Consider the following 20,359-nt stretch of genomic DNA (forward strand, 5'->3'; position numbering starts at 1 on the left):
AGTGTCCTGCTGGACCGACGGAAGCTTTCTCACCTGCCTGACACACGCCGCGCTTCCAGATTTATGCGTAATTTGCGCGGTGCATTTGCATTCGCGCCTGTCCCCCCTCCCGTCCCGACTTGTCCCGACTTTGCTCGACTGCCGCTCGCTGCCGCTCGGGTCGCGGCCCATATGACAGCACAAGCACGAGAAACATCTGCGAGACGGGCGCGGGCCTGACCGGCGTGTCCGAGACGCCGTGGGCGGCCGTTCGGAGCTACTAGAGCAGCGCTGTGCCGTGCCATGGAAAGGTGCGAAACCAAGGACAGAAGACACAGAATTTTTGTTTACAAATTTGCACGTGTACACTGCTACAAAACAATAAGCCCGGACGTATTTCGGAACATTTCTGCCGCTTAATACTGTTTTGTTATTTCCAGAGACACTTTGGAAATCTTCCTTGGCACACGCTTCTTCAAACTGAGTTCCCTAATATCGTATCTTTTGTTTATTACAACAGATTTAAGTCATTGTGGAAACATCTTTGTCGCATCGGAAAGGTAGCGTGGAAGAGACGGCTGGCAGGGCTGGCGACAAGAAAGCAAAATATGAAGACAGCCAGAGGTCCCAGGCAGTCGCCGATCCGAATACTAACGTTGTTGCTTAACTTGGGTGATGGCACGAGAACGGTTGGTTTTTTTTTATTTATTTATTTATTTAGTTACTTTTCGGAATTTAGCACTGCTGCGTAACAGTAGGCTCTGGCGCATTTCAAGAACACATCTGTCGATTGGTAGTGTTTTGTCATTTTCAACGAGTTCCTAGCACTCTTCCTTCGCGCATTCTTACTCAAACCGAGTTCATTACCGTAATTTCGTATCTTACGTTTAATACAGTACTTTAAAATGCTTGTGGAAGCATCTTTGTCGACACCTGAAAGTTATTATGAAAAGAGGCCTGGCAGGTGTAGCGACGTAAAAATGAAAAAATGAGAAAGAGCCAACAGCACGCGGTGTTCCCAGGCGGTCACCCATCCAAGTACTAACCGCGCCCGATGTTGCTTAACTTCGGTGATCGGACGAGAACCGGTGTAGTCAACATGGTATGGCCGTTGGCGTCCTTATACTGTAGCCGCACCACGGAGGAAGCATTCGCCTCTTCTCCCAACACACGCAATCGCCGCTTTCCGTGGCACATTTGACGCAAAGCGCGTCTTTCCACCTCGAAGGTGGCGCGGAGTGCGCGCTCGCCTCGGCGTCTCATAGGCGACTGCCGAACGTAGGTGAGACGCACAACACAGCTGCTCGATGCACCGCCTGTCATTCGTTTGGTGCGTGCGGCCTCCGACACCCACTGGCGACGCGCCCTGTTCCTGTTATCCGGCGCAGGGCTTGCGCGCGGCCGGGCGGCGGGGGCACTGCGCGGGGTGTTGCAGTGTCCTGCTGGACCGACGGAAGCTTTCTCACCTGCCTGACACACGCCGCGCTTCCAGATTTATGCGTAATTTGCGCGGTGCATTTGCATTCGCGCCTGTCCCCCCTCCCGTCCCGACTTGTCCCGACTTTGCTCGACTGCCGCTCGCTGCCGCTCGGGTCGCGGCCCATATGACAGCACAAGCACGAGAAACATCTGCGAGACGGGCGCGGGCCTGACCGGCGTGTCCGAGACGCCGTGGGCGGCCGTTCGGAGCTACTAGAGCAGCGCTGTGCCGTGCCATGGAAAGGTGCGAAACCAAGGACAGAAGACACAGAATTTTTGTTTACAAATTTGCACGTGTACACTGCTACAAAACAATAAGCCCGGACGTATTTCGGAACATTTCTGCCGCTTAATACTGTTTTGTTATTTCCAGAGACACTTTGGAAATCTTCCTTGGCACACGCTTCTTCAAACTGAGTTCCCTAATATCGTATCTTTTGTTTATTACAACAGATTTAAGTCATTGTGGAAACATCTTTGTCGCATCGGAAAGGTAGCGTGAAGAGACGGCTGGCAGGGCTGGCGACAAGAAAGCAAAATATGAAGACAGCCAGAGGTCCCAGGCAGTCGCCGATTCCGAATACTAACGTTGTTGCTTAACTTGGGTGATGGCACGAGAACGGTTGGTTTTTTTTTATTTATTTATTTATTTAGTTACTTTTCGGAATTTAGCACTGCTGCGTAACAGTAGGCTCTGGCGCATTTCAAGAACACATCTGTCGATTGGTAGTGTTTTGTCATTTTCAACGAGTTCCTAGCACTCTTCCTTCGCGCATTCTTACTCAAACCGAGTTCATTACCGTAATTTCGTATCTTACGTTTAATACAGTACTTTAAAATGCTTGTGGAAGCATCTTTGTCGACACCTGAAAGTTATTATGAAAAGAGGCCTGGCAGGTGTAGCGACGTAAAAATGAAAAAATGAGAAAGAGCCAACAGCACGCGGTGTTCCCAGGGGGTCACCCATCCAAGTACTAACCGCGCCCGATGTTGCTTAACTTCGGTGATCGGACGAGAACCGGTGTAGTCAACATGGTATGGCCGTTGGCGTCCTTATACTGTAGCCGCACCACGGAGGAAGCATTCGCCTCTTCTCCCAACACACGCAATCGCCGCTTTCCGTGGCACATTTGACGCAAAGCGCGTCTTTCCACCTCGAAGGTGGCGCGGAGTGCGCGCTCGCCTCGGCGTCTCATAGGCGACTGCCGAACGTAGGTGAGACGCACAACACAGCTGCTCGATGCACCGCCTGTCATTCGTTTGGTGCGTGCGGCCTCCGACACCCACTGGCGACGCGCCCTGTTCCTGTTATCCGGCGCAGGGCTTGCGCGCGGCCGGGCGGCGGGGGCACTGCGCGGGGTGTTGCAGTGTCCTGCTGGACCGACGGAAGCTTTCTCACCTGCCTGACACACGCCGCGCTTCCAGATTTATGCGTAATTTGCGCGGTGCATTTGCATTCGCGCCTGTCCCCCCTCCCGTCCCGACTTGTCCCGACTTTGCTCGACTGCCGCTCGCTGCCGCTCGGGTCGCGGCCCATATGACAGCACAAGCACGAGAAACATCTGCGAGACGGGCGCGGGCCTGACCGGCGTGTCCGAGACGCCGTGGGCGGCCGTTCGGAGCTACTAGAGCAGCGCTGTGCCGTGCCATGGAAAGGTGCGAAACCAAGGACAGAAGACACAGAATTTTTGTTTACAAATTTGCACGTGTACACTGCTACAAAACAATAAGCCCGGACGTATTTCGGAACATTTCTGCCGCTTAATACTGTTTTGTTATTTCCAGAGACACTTTGGAAATCTTCCTTGGCACACGCTTCTTCAAACTGAGTTCCCTAATATCGTATCTTTTGTTTATTACAACAGATTTAAGTCATTGTGGAAACATCTTTGTCGCATCGGAAAGGTAGCGTGAAGAGACGGCTGGCAGGGCTGGCGACAAGAAAGCAAAATATGAAGACAGCCAGAGGTCCCAGGCAGTCGCCGATCCGAATACTAACGTTGTTGCTTAACTTGGGTGATGGCACGAGAACGGTTGGTTTTTTTTTATTTATTTATTTATTTAGTTACTTTTCGGAATTTAGCACTGCTGCGTAACAGTAGGCTCTGGCGCATTTCAAGAACACATCTGTCGATTGGTAGTGTTTTGTCATTTTCAACGAGTTCCTAGCACTCTTCCTTCGCGCATTCTTACTCAAACCGAGTTCATTACCGTAATTTCGTATCTTACGTTTAATACAGTACTTTAAAATGCTTGTGGAAGCATCTTTGTCGACACCTGAAAGTTATTATGAAAAGAGGCCTGGCAGGTGTAGCGACGTAAAAATGAAAAAATGAGAAAGAGCCAACAGCACGCGGTGTTCCCAGGCGGTCACCCATCCAAGTACTAACCGCGCCCGATGTTGCTTAACTTCGGTGATCGGACGAGAACCGGTGTAGTCAACATGGTATGGCCGTTGGCGTCCTTATACTGTAGCCGCACCACGGAGGAAGCATTCGCCTCTTCTCCCAACACACGCAATCGCCGCTTTCCGTGGCACATTTGACGCAAAGCGCGTCTTTCCACCTCGAAGGTGGCGCGGAGTGCGCGCTCGCCTCGGCGTCTCATAGGCGACTGCCGAACGTAGGTGAGACGCACAACACAGCTGCTCGATGCACCGCCTGTCATTCGTTTGGTGCGTGCGGCCTCCGACACCCCCCACTGGCGACGCGCCCTGTTCCTGTTATCCGGCGCAGGGCTTGCGCGCGGCCGGGCGGCGGGGGCACTGCGCGGGGTGTTGCAGTGTCCTGCTGGACCGACGGAAGCTTTCTCACCTGCCTGACACACGCCGCGCTTCCAGATTTATGCGTAATTTGCGCGGTGCATTTGCATTCGCGCCTGTCCCCCCTCCCGTCCCGACTTGTCCCGACTTTGCTCGACTGCCGCTCGCTGCCGCTCGGGTCGCGGCCCATATGACAGCACAAGCACGAGAAACATCTGCGAGACGGGCGCGGGCCTGACCGGCGTGTCCGAGACGCCGTGGGCGGCCGTTCGGAGCTACTAGAGCAGCGCTGTGCCGTGCCATGGAAAGGTGCGAAACCAAGGACAGAAGACACAGAATTTTTGTTTACAAATTTGCACGTGTACACTGCTACAAAACAATAAGCCCGGACGTATTTCGGAACATTTCTGCCGCTTAATACTGTTTTGTTATTTCCAGAGACACTTTGGAAATCTTCCTTGGCACACGCTTCTTCAAACTGAGTTCCCTAATATCGTATCTTTTGTTTATTACAACAGATTTAAGTCATTGTGGAAACATCTTTGTCGCATCGGAAAGGTAGCGTGAAGAGACGGCTGGCAGGGCTGGCGACAAGAAAGCAAAATATGAAGACAGCCAGAGGTCCCAGGCAGTCGCCGATCCGAATACTAACGTTGTTGCTTAACTTGGGTGATGGCACGAGAACGGTTGGTTTTTTTTTATTTATTTATTTATTTAGTTACTTTTCGGAATTTAGCACTGCTGCGTAACAGTAGGCTCTGGCGCATTTCAAGAACACATCTGTCGATTGGTAGTGTTTTGTCATTTTCAACGAGTTCCTAGCACTCTTCCTTCGCGCATTCTTACTCAAACCGAGTTCATTACCGTAATTTCGTATCTTACGTTTAATACAGTACTTTAAAATGCTTGTGGAAGCATCTTTGTCGACACCTGAAAGTTATTATGAAAAGAGGCCTGGCAGGTGTAGCGACGTAAAAATGAAAAAATGAGAAAGAGCCAACAGCACGCGGTGTTCCCAGGGGGTCACCCATCCAAGTACTAACCGCGCCCGATGTTGCTTAACTTCGGTGATCGGACGAGAACCGGTGTAGTCAACATGGTATGGCCGTTGGCGTCCTTATACTGTAGCCGCACCACGGAGGAAGCATTCGCCTCTTCTCCCAACACACGCAATCGCCGCTTTCCGTGGCACATTTGACGCAAAGCGCGTCTTTCCACCTCGAAGGTGGCGCGGAGTGCGCGCTCGCCTCGGCGTCTCATAGGCGACTGCCGAACGTAGGTGAGACGCACAACACAGCTGCTCGATGCACCGCCTGTCATTCGTTTGGTGCGTGCGGCCTCCGACACCCACTGGCGACGCGCCCTGTTCCTGTTATCCGGCGCAGGGCTTGCGCGCGGCCGGGCGGCGGGGGCACTGCGCGGGGTGTTGCAGTGTCCTGCTGGACCGACGGAAGCTTTCTCACCTGCCTGACACACGCCGCGCTTCCAGATTTATGCGTAATTTGCGCGGTGCATTTGCATTCGCGCCTGTCCCCCCTCCCGTCCCGACTTGTCCCGACTTTGCTCGACTGCCGCTCGCTGCCGCTCGGGTCGCGGCCCATATGACAGCACAAGCACGAGAAACATCTGCGAGACGGGCGCGGGCCTGACCGGCGTGTCCGAGACGCCGTGGGCGGCCGTTCGGAGCTACTAGAGCAGCGCTGTGCCGTGCCATGGAAAGGTGCGAAACCAAGGACAGAAGACACAGAATTTTTGTTTACAAATTTGCACGTGTACACTGCTACAAAACAATAAGCCCGGACGTATTTCGGAACATTTCTGCCGCTTAATACTGTTTTGTTATTTCCAGAGACACTTTGGAAATCTTCCTTGGCACACGCTTCTTCAAACTGAGTTCCCTAATATCGTATCTTTTGTTTATTACAACAGATTTAAGTCATTGTGGAAACATCTTTGTCGCATCGGAAAGGTAGCGTGAAGAGACGGCTGGCAGGGCTGGCGACAAGAAAGCAAAATATGAAGACAGCCAGAGGTCCCAGGCAGTCGCCGATCCGAATACTAACGTTGTTGCTTAACTTGGGTGATGGCACGAGAACGGTTGGTTTTTTTTTATTTATTTATTTATTTAGTTACTTTTCGGAATTTAGCACTGCTGCGTAACAGTAGGCTCTGGCGCATTTCAAGAACACATCTGTCGATTGGTAGTGTTTTGTCATTTTCAACGAGTTCCTAGCACTCTTCCTTCGCGCATTCTTACTCAAACCGAGTTCATTACCGTAATTTCGTATCTTACGTTTAATACAGTACTTTAAAATGCTTGTGGAAGCATCTTTGTCGACACCTGAAAGTTATTATGAAAAGAGGCCTGGCAGGTGTAGCGACGTAAAAATGAAAAAATGAGAAAGAGCCAACAGCACGCGGTGTTCCCAGGCGGTCACCCATCCAAGTACTAACCGCGCCCGATGTTGCTTAACTTCGGTGATCGGACGAGAACCGGTGTAGTCAACATGGTATGGCCGTTGGCGTCCTTATACTGTAGCCGCACCACGGAGGAAGCATTCGCCTCTTCTCCCAACACACGCAATCGCCGCTTTCCGTGGCACATTTGACGCAAAGCGCGTCTTTCCACCTCGAAGGTGGCGCGGAGTGCGCGCTCGCCTCGGCGTCTCATAGGCGACTGCCGAACGTAGGTGAGACGCACAACACAGCTGCTCGATGCACCGCCTGTCATTCGTTTGGTGCGTGCGGCCTCCGACACCCACTGGCGACGCGCCCTGTTCCTGTTATCCGGCGCAGGGCTTGCGCGCGGCCGGGCGGCGGGGGCACTGCGCGGGGTGTTGCAGTGTCCTGCTGGACCGACGGAAGCTTTCTCACCTGCCTGACACACGCCGCGCTTCCAGATTTATGCGTAATTTGCGCGGTGCATTTGCATTCGCGCCTGTCCCCCCTCCCGTCCCGACTTGTCCCGACTTTGCTCGACTGCCGCTCGCTGCCGCTCGGGTCGCGGCCCATATGACAGCACAAGCACGAGAAACATCTGCGAGACGGGCGCGGGCCTGACCGGCGTGTCCGAGACGCCGTGGGCGGCCGTTCGGAGCTACTAGAGCAGCGCTGTGCCGTGCCATGGAAAGGTGCGAAACCAAGGACAGAAGACACAGAATTTTTGTTTACAAATTTGCACGTGTACACTGCTACAAAACAATAAGCCCGGACGTATTTCGGAACATTTCTGCCGCTTAATACTGTTTTGTTATTTCCAGAGACACTTTGGAAATCTTCCTTGGCACACGCTTCTTCAAACTGAGTTCCCTAATATCGTATCTTTTGTTTATTACAACAGATTTAAGTCATTGTGGAAACATCTTTGTCGCATCGGAAAGGTAGCGTGAAGAGACGGCTGGCAGGGCTGGCGACAAGAAAGCAAAATATGAAGACAGCCAGAGGTCCCAGGCAGTCGCCGATCCGAATACTAACGTTGTTGCTTAACTTGGGTGATGGCACGAGAACGGTTGGTTTTTTTTTATTTATTTATTTATTTAGTTACTTTTCGGAATTTAGCACTGCTGCGTAACAGTAGGCTCTGGCGCATTTCAAGAACACATCTGTCGATTGGTAGTGTTTTGTCATTTTCAACGAGTTCCTAGCACTCTTCCTTCGCGCATTCTTACTCAAACCGAGTTCATTACCGTAATTTCGTATCTTACGTTTAATACAGTACTTTAAAATGCTTGTGGAAGCATCTTTGTCGACACCTGAAAGTTATTATGAAAAGAGGCCTGGCAGGTGTAGCGACGTAAAAATGAAAAAATGAGAAAGAGCCAACAGCACGCGGTGTTCCCAGGCGGTCACCCATCCAAGTACTAACCGCGCCCGATGTTGCTTAACTTCGGTGATCGGACGAGAACCGGTGTAGTCAACATGGTATGGCCGTTGGCGTCCTTATACTGTAGCCGCACCACGGAGGAAGCATTCGCCTCTTCTCCCAACACACGCAATCGCCGCTTTCCGTGGCACATTTGACGCAAAGCGCGTCTTTCCACCTCGAAGGTGGCGCGGAGTGCGCGCTCGCCTCGGCGTCTCATAGGCGACTGCCGAACGTAGGTGAGACGCACAACACAGCTGCTCGATGCACCGCCTGTCATTCGTTTGGTGCGTGCGGCCTCCGACACCCACTGGCGACGCGCCCTGTTCCTGTTATCCGGCGCAGGGCTTGCGCGCGGCCGGGCGGCGGGGGCACTGCGCGGGGTGTTGCAGTGTCCTGCTGGACCGACGGAAGCTTTCTCACCTGCCTGACACACGCCGCGCTTCCAGATTTATGCGTAATTTGCGCGGTGCATTTGCATTCGCGCCTGTCCCCCCTCCCGTCCCGACTTGTCCCGACTTTGCTCGACTGCCGCTCGCTGCCGCTCGGGTCGCGGCCCATATGACAGCACAAGCACGAGAAACATCTGCGAGACGGGCGCGGGCCTGACCGGCGTGTCCGAGACGCCGTGGGCGGCCGTTCGGAGCTACTAGAGCAGCGCTGTGCCGTGCCATGGAAAGGTGCGAAACCAAGGACAGAAGACACAGAATTTTTGTTTACAAATTTGCACGTGTACACTGCTACAAAACAATAAGCCCGGACGTATTTCGGAACATTTCTGCCGCTTAATACTGTTTTGTTATTTCCAGAGACACTTTGGAAATCTTCCTTGGCACACGCTTCTTCAAACTGAGTTCCCTAATATCGTATCTTTTGTTTATTACAACAGATTTAAGTCATTGTGGAAACATCTTTGTCGCATCGGAAAGGTAGCGTGAAGAGACGGCTGGCAGGGCTGGCGACAAGAAAGCAAAATATGAAGACAGCCAGAGGTCCCAGGCAGTCGCCGATCCGAATACTAACGTTGTTGCTTAACTTGGGTGATGGCACGAGAACGGTTGGTTTTTTTTTATTTATTTATTTATTTAGTTACTTTTCGGAATTTAGCACTGCTGCGTAACAGTAGGCTCTGGCGCATTTCAAGAACACATCTGTCGATTGGTAGTGTTTTGTCATTTTCAACGAGTTCCTAGCACTCTTCCTTCGCGCATTCTTACTCAAACCGAGTTCATTACCGTAATTTCGTATCTTACGTTTAATACAGTACTTTAAAATGCTTGTGGAAGCATCTTTGTCGACACCTGAAAGTTATTATGAAAAGAGGCCTGGCAGGTGTAGCGACGTAAAAATGAAAAAATGAGAAAGAGCCAACAGCACGCGGTGTTCCCAGGGGGTCACCCATCCAAGTACTAACCGCGCCCGATGTTGCTTAACTTCGGTGATCGGACGAGAACCGGTGTAGTCAACATGGTATGGCCGTTGGCGTCCTTATACTGTAGCCGCACCACGGAGGAAGCATTCGCCTCTTCTCCCAACACACGCAATCGCCGCTTTCCGTGGCACATTTGACGCAAAGCGCGTCTTTCCACCTCGAAGGTGGCGCGGAGTGCGCGCTCGCCTCGGCGTCTCATAGGCGACTGCCGAACGTAGGTGAGACGCACAACACAGCTGCTCGATGCACCGCCTGTCATTCGTTTGGTGCGTGCGGCCTCCGACACCCACTGGCGACGCGCCCTGTTCCTGTTATCCGGCGCAGGGCTTGCGCGCGGCCGGGCGGCGGGGGCACTGCGCGGGGTGTTGCAGTGTCCTGCTGGACCGACGGAAGCTTTCTCACCTGCCTGACACACGCCGCGCTTCCAGATTTATGCGTAATTTGCGCGGTGCATTTGCATTCGCGCCTGTCCCCCCTCCCGTCCCGACTTGTCCCGACTTTGCTCGACTGCCGCTCGCTGCCGCTCGGGTCGCGGCCCATATGACAGCACAAGCACGAGAAACATCTGCGAGACGGGCGCGGGCCTGACCGGCGTGTCCGAGACGCCGTGGGCGGCCGTTCGGAGCTACTAGAGCAGCGCTGTGCCGTGCCATGGAAAGGTGCGAAACCAAGGACAGAAGACACAGAATTTTTGTTTACAAATTTGCACGTGTACACTGCTACAAAACAATAAGCCCGGACGTATTTCGGAACATTTCTGCCGCTTAATACTGTTTTGTTATTTCCAGAGACACTTTGGAAATCTTCCTTGGCACACGCTTCTTCAAACTGAGTTCCCTAATATCGTATCTTTTGTTTATTACAACAGATTTAAGTCATTGTGGAAACATCTTTGTCGCATCGGAAAGGTAGCGTGAAGAGACGGCTGGCAGGGCTGGCGACAAGAAAGCAAAATATGAAGACAGCCAGAGGTCCCAGGCAGTCGCCGATCCGAATACTAACGTTGTTGCTTAACTTGGGTGATGGCACGAGAACGGTTGGTTTTTTTTTATTTATTTATTTATTTAGTTACTTTTCGGAATTTAGCACTGCTGCGTAACAGTAGGCTCTGGCGCATTTCAAGAACACATCTGTCGATTGGTAGTGTTTTGTCATTTTCAACGAGTTCCTAGCACTCTTCCTTCGCGCATTCTTACTCAAACCGAGTTCATTACCGTAATTTCGTATCTTACGTTTAATACAGTACTTTAAAATGCTTGTGGAAGCATCTTTGTCGACACCTGAAAGTTATTATGAAAAGAGGCCTGGCAGGTGTAGCGACGTAAAAATGAAAAAATGAGAAAGAGCCAACAGCACGCGGTGTTCCCAGGCGGTCACCCATCCAAGTACTAACCGCGCCCGATGTTGCTTAACTTCGGTGATCGGACGAGAACCGGTGTAGTCAACATGGTATGGCCGTTGGCGTCCTTATACTGTAGCCGCACCACGGAGGAAGCATTCGCCTCTTCTCCCAACACACGCAATCGCCGCTTTCCGTGGCACATTTGACGCAAAGCGCGTCTTTCCACCTCGAAGGTGGCGCGGAGTGCGCGCTCGCCTCGGCGTCTCATAGGCGACTGCCGAACGTAGGTGAGACGCACAACACAGCTGCTCGATGCACCGCCTGTCATTCGTTTGGTGCGTGCGGCCTCCGACACCCACTGGCGACGCGCCCTGTTCCTGTTATCCGGCGCAGGGCTTGCGCGCGGCCGGGCGGCGGGGGCACTGCGCGGGGTGTTGCAGTGTCCTGCTGGACCGACGGAAGCTTTCTCACCTGCCTGACACACGCCGCGCTTCCAGATTTATGCGTAATTTGCGCGGTGCATTTGCATTCGCGCCTGTCCCCCCTCCCGTCCCGACTTGTCCCGACTTTGCTCGACTGCCGCTCGCTGCCGCTCGGGTCGCGGCCCATATGACAGCACAAGCACGAGAAACATCTGCGAGACGGGCGCGGGCCTGACCGGCGTGTCCGAGACGCCGTGGGCGGCCGTTCGGAGCTACTAGAGCAGCGCTGTGCCGTGCCATGGAAAGGTGCGAAACCAAGGACAGAAGACACAGAATTTTTGTTTACAAATTTGCACGTGTACACTGCTACAAAACAATAAGCCCGGACGTATTTCGGAACATTTCTGCCGCTTAATACTGTTTTGTTATTTCCAGAGACACTTTGGAAATCTTCCTTGGCACACGCTTCTTCAAACTGAGTTCCCTAATATCGTATCTTTTGTTTATTACAACAGATTTAAGTCATTGTGGAAACATCTTTGTCGCATCGGAAAGGTAGCGTGAAGAGACGGCTGGCAGGGCTGGCGACAAGAAAGCAAAATATGAAGACAGCCAGAGGTCCCAGGCAGTCGCCGATCCGAATACTAACGTTGTTGCTTAACTTGGGTGATGGCACGAGAACGGTTGGTTTTTTTTTATTTATTTATTTATTTAGTTACTTTTCGGAATTTAGCACTGCTGCGTAACAGTAGGCTCTGGCGCATTTCAAGAACACATCTGTCGATTGGTAGTGTTTTGTCATTTTCAACGAGTTCCTAGCACTCTTCCTTCGCGCATTCTTACTCAAACCGAGTTCATTACCGTAATTTCGTATCTTACGTTTAATACAGTACTTTAAAATGCTTGTGGAAGCATCTTTGTCGACACCTGAAAGTTATTATGAAAAGAGGCCTGGCAGGTGTAGCGACGTAAAAATGAAAAAATGAGAAAGAGCCAACAGCACGCGGTGTTCCCAGGGGGTCACCCATCCAAGTACTAACCGCGCCCGATGTTGCTTAACTTCGGTGATCGGACGAGAACCGGTGTAGTCAAGGCCGTTGGCGTCCTTATACTGTAGCCGCACCACGGAGGAAGCATTCGCCTCTTCTCCCAACACACGCAATCGCCGCTTTCCGTGGCACATTTGACGCAAAGCGCGTCTTTCCGCCTCGAAGGTGGCGCGGAGTGCGCGCTCGCCTCGGCGTCTCATAGGCGACTGCCGAACGTAGGTGAGACGCACAACACAGCTGCTCGATGCACCGCCTGTCATTCGTTTGGTGCGTGCGGCCTCCGACACCCACTGGCGACGCGCCTTGTTCCTGTTATCCGGCGCAGGGCTTGCGCGCGGCCGGGCGGCGGGGGCACTGCGCGGGGTGTTGCAGTGTCCTGCTGGACCGACGGAAGCTTTCTCACCTGCCTGACACACGCCGCGCTTCCAGATTTATGCGTAATTTGCGCGGTGCATTTGCATTCGCGCCTGTCCCCCCTCCCGTCCCGACTTGTCCCGACTTTGCTCGACTGCCGCTCGCTGCCGCTCGGGTCGCGGCCCATATGACAGCACAAGCACGAGAAACATCTGCGAGACGGGCGCGGGCCTGACCGGCGTGTCCGAGACGCCGTGGGCGGCCGTTCGGAGCTACTAGAGCAGCGCTGTGCCGTGCCATGGAAAGGTGCGAAACCAAGGACAGAAGACACAGAATTTTTGTTTACAAATTTGCACGTGTACACTGCTACAAAACAATAAGCCCGGACGTATTTCGGAACATTTCTGCCGCTTAATACTGTTTTGTTATTTCCAGAGACACTTTGGAAATCTTCCTTGGCACACGCTTCTTCAAACTGAGTTCCCTAATATCGTATCTTTTGTTTATTACAACAGATTTAAGTCATTGTGGAAACATCTTTGTCGCATCGGAAAGGTAGCGTGAAGAGACGGCTGGCAGGGCTGGCGACAAGAAAGCAAAATATGAAGACAGCCAGAGGTCCCAGGCAGTCGCCGATCCGAATACTAACGTTGTTGCTTAACTTGGGTGATGGCACGAGAACGGTTGGTTTTTTTTTATTTATTTATTTATTTAGTTACTTTTCGGAATTTAGCACTGCTGCGTAACAGTAGGCTCTGGCGCATTTCAAGAACACATCTGTCGATTGGTAGTGTTTTGTCATTTTCAACGAGTTCCTAGCACTCTTCCTTCGCGCATTCTTACTCAAACCGAGTTCATTACCGTAATTTCGTATCTTACGTTTAATACAGTACTTTAAAATGCTTGTGGAAGCATCTTTGTCGACACCTGAAAGTTATTATGAAAAGAGGCCTGGCAGGTGTAGCGACGTAAAAATGAAAAAATGAGAAAGAGCCAACAGCACGCGGTGTTCCCAGGCGGTCACCCATCCAAGTACTAACCGCGCCCGATGTTGCTTAACTTCGGTGATCGGACGAGAACCGGTGTAGTCAACATGGTATGGCCGTTGGCGTCCTTATACTGTAGCCGCACCACGGAGGAAGCATTCGCCTCTTCTCCCAACACACGCAATCGCCGCTTTCCGTGGCACATTTGACGCAAAGCGCGTCTTTCCGCCTCGAAGGTGGCGCGGAGTGCGCGCTCGCCTCGGCGTCTCATAGGCGACTGCCGAACGTAGGTGAGACGCACAACACAGCTGCTCGATGCACCGCCTGTCATTCGTTTGGTGCGTGCGGCCTCCGACACCCACTGGCGACGCGCCTTGTTCCTGTTATCCGGCGCAGGGCTTGCGCGCGGCCGGGCGGCGGGGGCACTGCGCGGGGTGTTGCAGTGTCCTGCTGGACCGACGGAAGCTTTCTCACCTGCCTGACACACGCCGCGCTTCCAGATTTATGCGTAATTTGCGCGGTGCATTTGCATTCGCGCCTGTCCCCCCTCCCGTCCCGACTTGTCCCGACTTTGCTCGACTGCCGCTCGCTGCCGCTCGGGTCGCGGCCCATATGACAGCACAAGCACGAGAAACATCTGCGAGACGGGCGCGGGCCTGACCGGCGTGTCCGAGACGCCGTGGGCGGCCGTTCGGAGCTACTAGAGCAGCGCTGTGCCGTGCCATGGAAAGGTGCGAAACCAAGGACAGAAGACACAGAATTTTTGTTTACAAATTTGCACGTGTACACTGCTACAAAACAATAAGCCCGGACGTATTTCGGAACATTTCTGCCGCTTAATACTGTTTTGTTATTTCCAGAGACACTTTGGAAATCTTCCTTGGCACACGCTTCTTCAAACTGAGTTCCCTAATATCGTATCTTTTGTTTATTACAACAGATTTAAGTCATTGTGGAAACATCTTTGTCGCATCGGAAAGGTAGCGTGAAGAGACGGCTGGCAGGGCTGGCGACAAGAAAGCAAAATATGAAGACAGCCAGAGGTCCCAGGCAGTCGCCGATCCGAATACTAACGTTGTTGCTTAACTTGGGTGATGGCACGAGAACGGTTGGTTTTTTTTTATTTATTTATTTATTTAGTTACTTTTCGGAATTTAGCACTGCTGCGTAACAGTAGGCTCTGGCGCATTTCAAGAACACATCTGTCGATTGGTAGTGTTTTGTCATTTTCAACGAGTTCCTAGCACTCTTCCTTCGCGCATTCTTACTCAAACCGAGTTCATTACCGTAATTTCGTATCTTACGTTTAATACAGTACTTTAAAATGCTTGTGGAAGCATCTTTGTCGACACCTGAAAGTTATTATGAAAAGAGGCCTGGCAGGTGTAGCGACGTAAAAATGAAAAAATGAGAAAGAGCCAACAGCACGCGGTGTTCCCAGGCGGTCACCCATCCAAGTACTAACCGCGCCCGATGTTGCTTAACTTCGGTGATCGGACGAGAACCGGTGTAGTCAACATGGTATGGCCGTTGGCGTCCTTATACTGTAGCCGCACCACGGAGGAAGCATTCGCCTCTTCTCCCAACACACGCAATCGCCGCTTTCCGTGGCACATTTGACGCAAAGCGCGTCTTTCCGCCTCGAAGGTGGCGCGGAGTGCGCGCTCGCCTCGGCGTCTCATAGGCGACTGCCGAACGTAGGTGAGACGCACAACACAGCTGCTCGATGCACCGCCTGTCATTCGTTTGGTGCGTGCGGCCTCCGACACCCACTGGCGACGCGCCTTGTTCCTGTTATCCGGCGCAGGGCTTGCGCGCGGCCGGGCGGCGGGGGCACTGCGCGGGGTGTTGCAGTGTCCTGCTGGACCGACGGAAGCTTTCTCACCTGCCTGACACACGCCGCGCTTCCAGATTTATGCGTAATTTGCGCGGTGCATTTGCATTCGCGCCTGTCCCCCCTCCCGTCCCGACTTGTCCCGACTTTGCTCGACTGCCGCTCGCTGCCGCTCGGGTCGCGGCCCATATGACAGCACAAGCACGAGAAACATCTGCGAGACGGGCGCGGGCCTGACCGGCGTGTCCGAGACGCCGTGGGCGGCCGTTCGGAGCTACTAGAGCAGCGCTGTGCCGTGCCATGGAAAGGTGCGAAACCAAGGACAGAAGACACAGAATTTTTGTTTACAAATTTGCACGTGTACACTGCTACAAAACAATAAGCCCGGACGTATTTCGGAACATTTCTGCCGCTTAATACTGTTTTGTTATTTCCAGAGACACTTTGGAAATCTTCCTTGGCACACGCTTCTTCAAACTGAGTTCCCTAATATCGTATCTTTTGTTTATTACAACAGATTTAAGTCATTGTGGAAACATCTTTGTCGCATCGGAAAGGTAGCGTGAAGAGACGGCTGGCAGGGCTGGCGACAAGAAAGCAAAATATGAAGACAGCCAGAGGTCCCAGGCAGTCGCCGATCCGAATACTAACGTTGTTGCTTAACTTGGGTGATGGCACGAGAACGGTTGGTTTTTTTTTTATTTATTTATTTATTTAGTTACTTTTCGGAATTTAGCACTGCTGCGTAACAGTAGGCTCTGGCGCATTTCAAGAACACATCTGTCGATTGGTAGTGTTTTGTCATTTTCAACGAGTTCCTAGCACTCTTCCTTCGCGCATTCTTACTCAAACCGAGTTCATTACCGTAATTTCGTATCTTACGTTTAATACAGTACTTTAAAATGCTTGTGGAAGCATCTTTGTCGACACCTGAAAGTTATTATGAAAAGAGGCCTGGCAGGTGTAGCGACGTAAAAATGAAAAAATGAGAAAGAGCCAACAGCACGCGGTGTTCCCAGGCGGTCACCCATCCAAGTACTAACCGCGCCCGATGTTGCTTAACTTCGGTGATCGGACGAGAACCGGTGTAGTCAACATGGTATGGCCGTTGGCGTCCTTATACTGTAGCCGCACCACGGAGGAAGCATTCGCCTCTTCTCCCAACACACGCAATCGCCGCTTTCCGTGGCACATTTGACGCAAAGCGCGTCTTTCCGCCTCGAAGGTGGCGCGGAGTGCGCGCTCGCCTCGGCGTCTCATAGGCGACTGCCGAACGTAGGTGAGACGCACAACACAGCTGCTCGATGCACCGCCTGTCATTCGTTTGGTGCGTGCGGCCTCCGACACCCACTGGCGACGCGCCTTGTTCCTGTTATCCGGCGCAGGGCTTGCGCGCGGCCGGGCGGCGGGGGCACTGCGCGGGGTGTTGCAGTGTCCTGCTGGACCGACGGAAGCTTTCTCACCTGCCTGACACACGCCGCGCTTCCAGATTTATGCGTAATTTGCGCGGTGCATTTGCATTCGCGCCTGTCCCCCCTCCCGTCCCGACTTGTCCCGACTTTGCTCGACTGCCGCTCGCTGCCGCTCGGGTCGCGGCCCATATGACAGCACAAGCACGAGAAACATCTGCGAGACGGGCGCGGGCCTGACCGGCGTGTCCGAGACGCCGTGGGCGGCCGTTCGGAGCTACTAGAGCAGCGCTGTGCCGTGCCATGGAAAGGTGCGAAACCAAGGACAGAAGACACAGAATTTTTGTTTACAAATTTGCACGTGTACACTGCTACAAAACAATAAGCCCGGACGTATTTCGGAACATTTCTGCCGCTTAATACTGTTTTGTTATTTCCAGAGACACTTTGGAAATCTTCCTTGGCACACGCTTCTTCAAACTGAGTTCCCTAATATCGTATCTTTTGTTTATTACAACAGATTTAAGTCATTGTGGAAACATCTTTGTCGCATCGGAAAGGTAGCGTGAAGAGACGGCTGGCAGGGCTGGCGACAAGAAAGCAAAATATGAAGACAGCCAGAGGTCCCAGGCAGTCGCCGATCCGAATACTAACGTTGTTGCTTAACTTGGGTGATGGCACGAGAACGGTTGGTTTTTTTTTTATTTATTTATTTATTTAGTTACTTTTCGGAATTTAGCACTGCTGCGTAACAGTAGGCTCTGGCGCATTTCAAGAACACATCTGTCGATTGGTAGTGTTTTGTCATTTTCAACGAGTTCCTAGCACTCTTCCTTCGCGCATTCTTACTCAAACCGAGTTCATTACCGTAATTTCGTATCTTACGTTTAATACAGTACTTTAAAATGCTTGTGGAAGCATCTTTGTCGACACCTGAAAGTTATTATGAAAAGAGGCCTGGCAGGTGTAGCGACGTAAAAATGAAAAAATGAGAAAGAGCCAACAGCACGCGGTGTTCCCAGGCGGTCACCCATCCAAGTACTAACCGCGCCCGATGTTGCTTAACTTCGGTGATCGGACGAGAACCGGTGTAGTCAACATGGTATGGCCGTTGGCGTCCTTATACTGTAGCCGCACCACGGAGGAAGCATTCGCCTCTTCTCCCAACACACGCAATCGCCGCTTTCCGTGGCACATTTGACGCAAAGCGCGTCTTTCCGCCTCGAAGGTGGCGCGGAGTGCGCGCTCGCCTCGGCGTCTCATAGGCGACTGCCGAACGTAGGTGAGACGCACAACACAGCTGCTCGATGCACCGCCTGTCATTCGTTTGGTGCGTGCGGCCTCCGACACCCACTGGCGACGCGCCTTGTTCCTGTTATCCGGCGCAGGGCTTGCGCGCGGCCGGGCGGCGGGGGCACTGCGCGGGGTGTTGCAGTGTCCTGCTGGACCGACGGAAGCTTTCTCACCTGCCTGACACACGCCGCGCTTCCAGATTTATGCGTAATTTGCGCGGTGCATTTGCATTCGCGCCTGTCCCCCCTCCCGTCCCGACTTGTCCCGACTTTGCTCGACTGCCGCTCGCTGCCGCTCGGGTCGCGGCCCATATGACAGCACAAGCACGAGAAACATCTGCGAGACGGGCGCGGGCCTGACCGGCGTGTCCGAGACGCCGTGGGCGGCCGTTCGGAGCTACTAGAGCAGCGCTGTGCCGTGCCATGGAAAGGTGCGAAACCAAGGACAGAAGACACAGAATTTTTGTTTACAAATTTGCACGTGTACACTGCTACAAAACAATAAGCCCGGACGTATTTCGGAACATTTCTGCCGCTTAATACTGTTTTGTTATTTCCAGAGACACTTTGGAAATCTTCCTTGGCACACGCTTCTTCAAACTGAGTTCCCTAATATCGTATCTTTTGTTTATTACAACAGATTTAAGTCATTGTGGAAACATCTTTGTCGCATCGGAAAGGTAGCGTGAAGAGACGGCTGGCAGGGCTGGCGACAAGAAAGCAAAATATGAAGACAGCCAGAGGTCCCAGGCAGTCGCCGATCCGAATACTAACGTTGTTGCTTAACTTGGGTGATGGCACGAGAACGGTTGGTTTTTTTTTATTTATTTATTTATTTAGTTACTTTTCGGAATTTAGCACTGCTGCGTAACAGTAGGCTCTGGCGCATTTCAAGAACACATCTGTCGATTGGTAGTGTTTTGTCATTTTCAACGAGTTCCTAGCACTCTTCCTTCGCGCATTCTTACTCAAACCGAGTTCATTACCGTAATTTCGTATCTTACGTTTAATACAGTACTTTAAAATGCTTGTGGAAGCATCTTTGTCGACACCTGAAAGTTATTATGAAAAGAGGCCTGGCAGGTGTAGCGACGTAAAAATGAAAAAATGAGAAAGAGCCAACAGCACGCGGTGTTCCCAGGCGGTCACCCATCCAAGTACTAACCGCGCCCGATGTTGCTTAACTTCGGTGATCGGACGAGAACCGGTGTAGTCAACATGGTATGGCCGTTGGCGTCCTTATACTGTAGCCGCACCACGGAGGAAGCATTCGCCTCTTCTCCCAACACACGCAATCGCCGCTTTCCGTGGCACATTTGACGCAAAGCGCGTCTTTCCGCCTCGAAGGTGGCGCGGAGTGCGCGCTCGCCTCGGCGTCTCATAGGCGACTGCCGAACGTAGGTGAGACGCACAACACAGCTGCTCGATGCACCGCCTGTCATTCGTTTGGTGCGTGCGGCCTCCGACACCCACTGGCGACGCGCCTTGTTCCTGTTATCCGGCGCAGGGCTTGCGCGCGGCCGGGCGGCGGGGGCACTGCGCGGGGTGTTGCAGTGTCCTGCTGGACCGACGGAAGCTTTCTCACCTGCCTGACACACGCCGCGCTTCCAGATTTATGCGTAATTTGCGCGGTGCATTTGCATTCGCGCCTGTCCCCCCTCCCGTCCCGACTTGTCCCGACTTTGCTCGACTGCCGCTCGCTGCCGCTCGGGTCGCGGCCCATATGACAGCACAAGCACGAGAAACATCTGCGAGACGGGCGCGGGCCTGACCGGCGTGTCCGAGACGCCGTGGGCGGCCGTTCGGAGCTACTAGAGCAGCGCTGTGCCGTGCCATGGAAAGGTGCGAAACCAAGGACAGAAGACACAGAATTTTTGTTTACAAATTTGCACGTGTACACTGCTACAAAACAATAAGCCCGGACGTATTTCGGAACATTTCTGCCGCTTAATACTGTTTTGTTATTTCCAGAGACACTTTGGAAATCTTCCTTGGCACACGCTTCTTCAAACTGAGTTCCCTAATATCGTATCTTTTGTTTATTACAACAGATTTAAGTCATTGTGGAAACATCTTTGTCGCATCGGAAAGGTAGCGTGAAGAGACGGCTGGCAGGGCTGGCGACAAGAAAGCAAAATATGAAGACAGCCAGAGGTCC

At 52.5% G+C, this 20,359-nt stretch overlaps 1 protein-coding gene, 13 non-coding genes and 1 pseudogene across 14 annotated transcripts in view; all 15 read right to left on the bottom strand.

The window, feature by feature from the left end:
* LOC126148542 (uncharacterized) overlaps nucleotides 1-20,359 on the bottom strand; it is a gene marked incomplete at its 5' end in the record, with an annotated part of 95,356 nt that overhangs the window by 64,635 nt on the left and 10,362 nt on the right. The gene's annotated exons all lie outside the window — the stretch shown is intronic.
* On the bottom strand, nucleotides 977-1,095 carry LOC126100122 (5S ribosomal RNA). The gene has a single exon (XR_007522137.1). It is a non-coding gene; the product is annotated as a 5S ribosomal RNA (ribosomal RNA).
* Nucleotides 2,389-2,507, bottom strand: LOC126100923 (5S ribosomal RNA). The gene has a single exon (XR_007522230.1). It is a non-coding gene; the product is annotated as a 5S ribosomal RNA (ribosomal RNA).
* LOC126100177 (5S ribosomal RNA) lies at nucleotides 3,800-3,918 on the bottom strand. Its single transcript, XR_007522141.1, has one exon. It is a non-coding gene; the product is annotated as a 5S ribosomal RNA (ribosomal RNA).
* LOC126100996 (5S ribosomal RNA) lies at nucleotides 5,214-5,332 on the bottom strand. The gene has a single exon (XR_007522243.1). It is a non-coding gene; the product is annotated as a 5S ribosomal RNA (ribosomal RNA).
* On the bottom strand, nucleotides 6,625-6,743 carry LOC126100236 (5S ribosomal RNA). The gene has a single exon (XR_007522144.1). It is a non-coding gene; the product is annotated as a 5S ribosomal RNA (ribosomal RNA).
* On the bottom strand, nucleotides 8,036-8,154 carry LOC126100295 (5S ribosomal RNA). Its single transcript, XR_007522147.1, has one exon. It is a non-coding gene; the product is annotated as a 5S ribosomal RNA (ribosomal RNA).
* LOC126101064 (5S ribosomal RNA) lies at nucleotides 9,447-9,565 on the bottom strand. Its single transcript, XR_007522252.1, has one exon. It is a non-coding gene; the product is annotated as a 5S ribosomal RNA (ribosomal RNA).
* Nucleotides 10,858-10,976, bottom strand: LOC126100367 (5S ribosomal RNA). The gene has a single exon (XR_007522155.1). It is a non-coding gene; the product is annotated as a 5S ribosomal RNA (ribosomal RNA).
* Nucleotides 12,269-12,379, bottom strand: LOC126102552 (5S ribosomal RNA; annotated as a pseudogene).
* On the bottom strand, nucleotides 13,672-13,790 carry LOC126100447 (5S ribosomal RNA). The gene has a single exon (XR_007522176.1). It is a non-coding gene; the product is annotated as a 5S ribosomal RNA (ribosomal RNA).
* Nucleotides 15,083-15,201, bottom strand: LOC126100517 (5S ribosomal RNA). The gene has a single exon (XR_007522183.1). It is a non-coding gene; the product is annotated as a 5S ribosomal RNA (ribosomal RNA).
* On the bottom strand, nucleotides 16,495-16,613 carry LOC126100585 (5S ribosomal RNA). Its single transcript, XR_007522185.1, has one exon. It is a non-coding gene; the product is annotated as a 5S ribosomal RNA (ribosomal RNA).
* On the bottom strand, nucleotides 17,907-18,025 carry LOC126100657 (5S ribosomal RNA). The gene has a single exon (XR_007522199.1). It is a non-coding gene; the product is annotated as a 5S ribosomal RNA (ribosomal RNA).
* On the bottom strand, nucleotides 19,318-19,436 carry LOC126100731 (5S ribosomal RNA). The gene has a single exon (XR_007522203.1). It is a non-coding gene; the product is annotated as a 5S ribosomal RNA (ribosomal RNA).

This window comes from Schistocerca cancellata, chromosome 1 (assembly GCF_023864275.1).
Source record: "Schistocerca cancellata isolate TAMUIC-IGC-003103 chromosome 1, iqSchCanc2.1, whole genome shotgun sequence".
Lineage (NCBI taxonomy): Eukaryota > Metazoa > Arthropoda > Insecta > Orthoptera > Acrididae > Schistocerca > Schistocerca cancellata.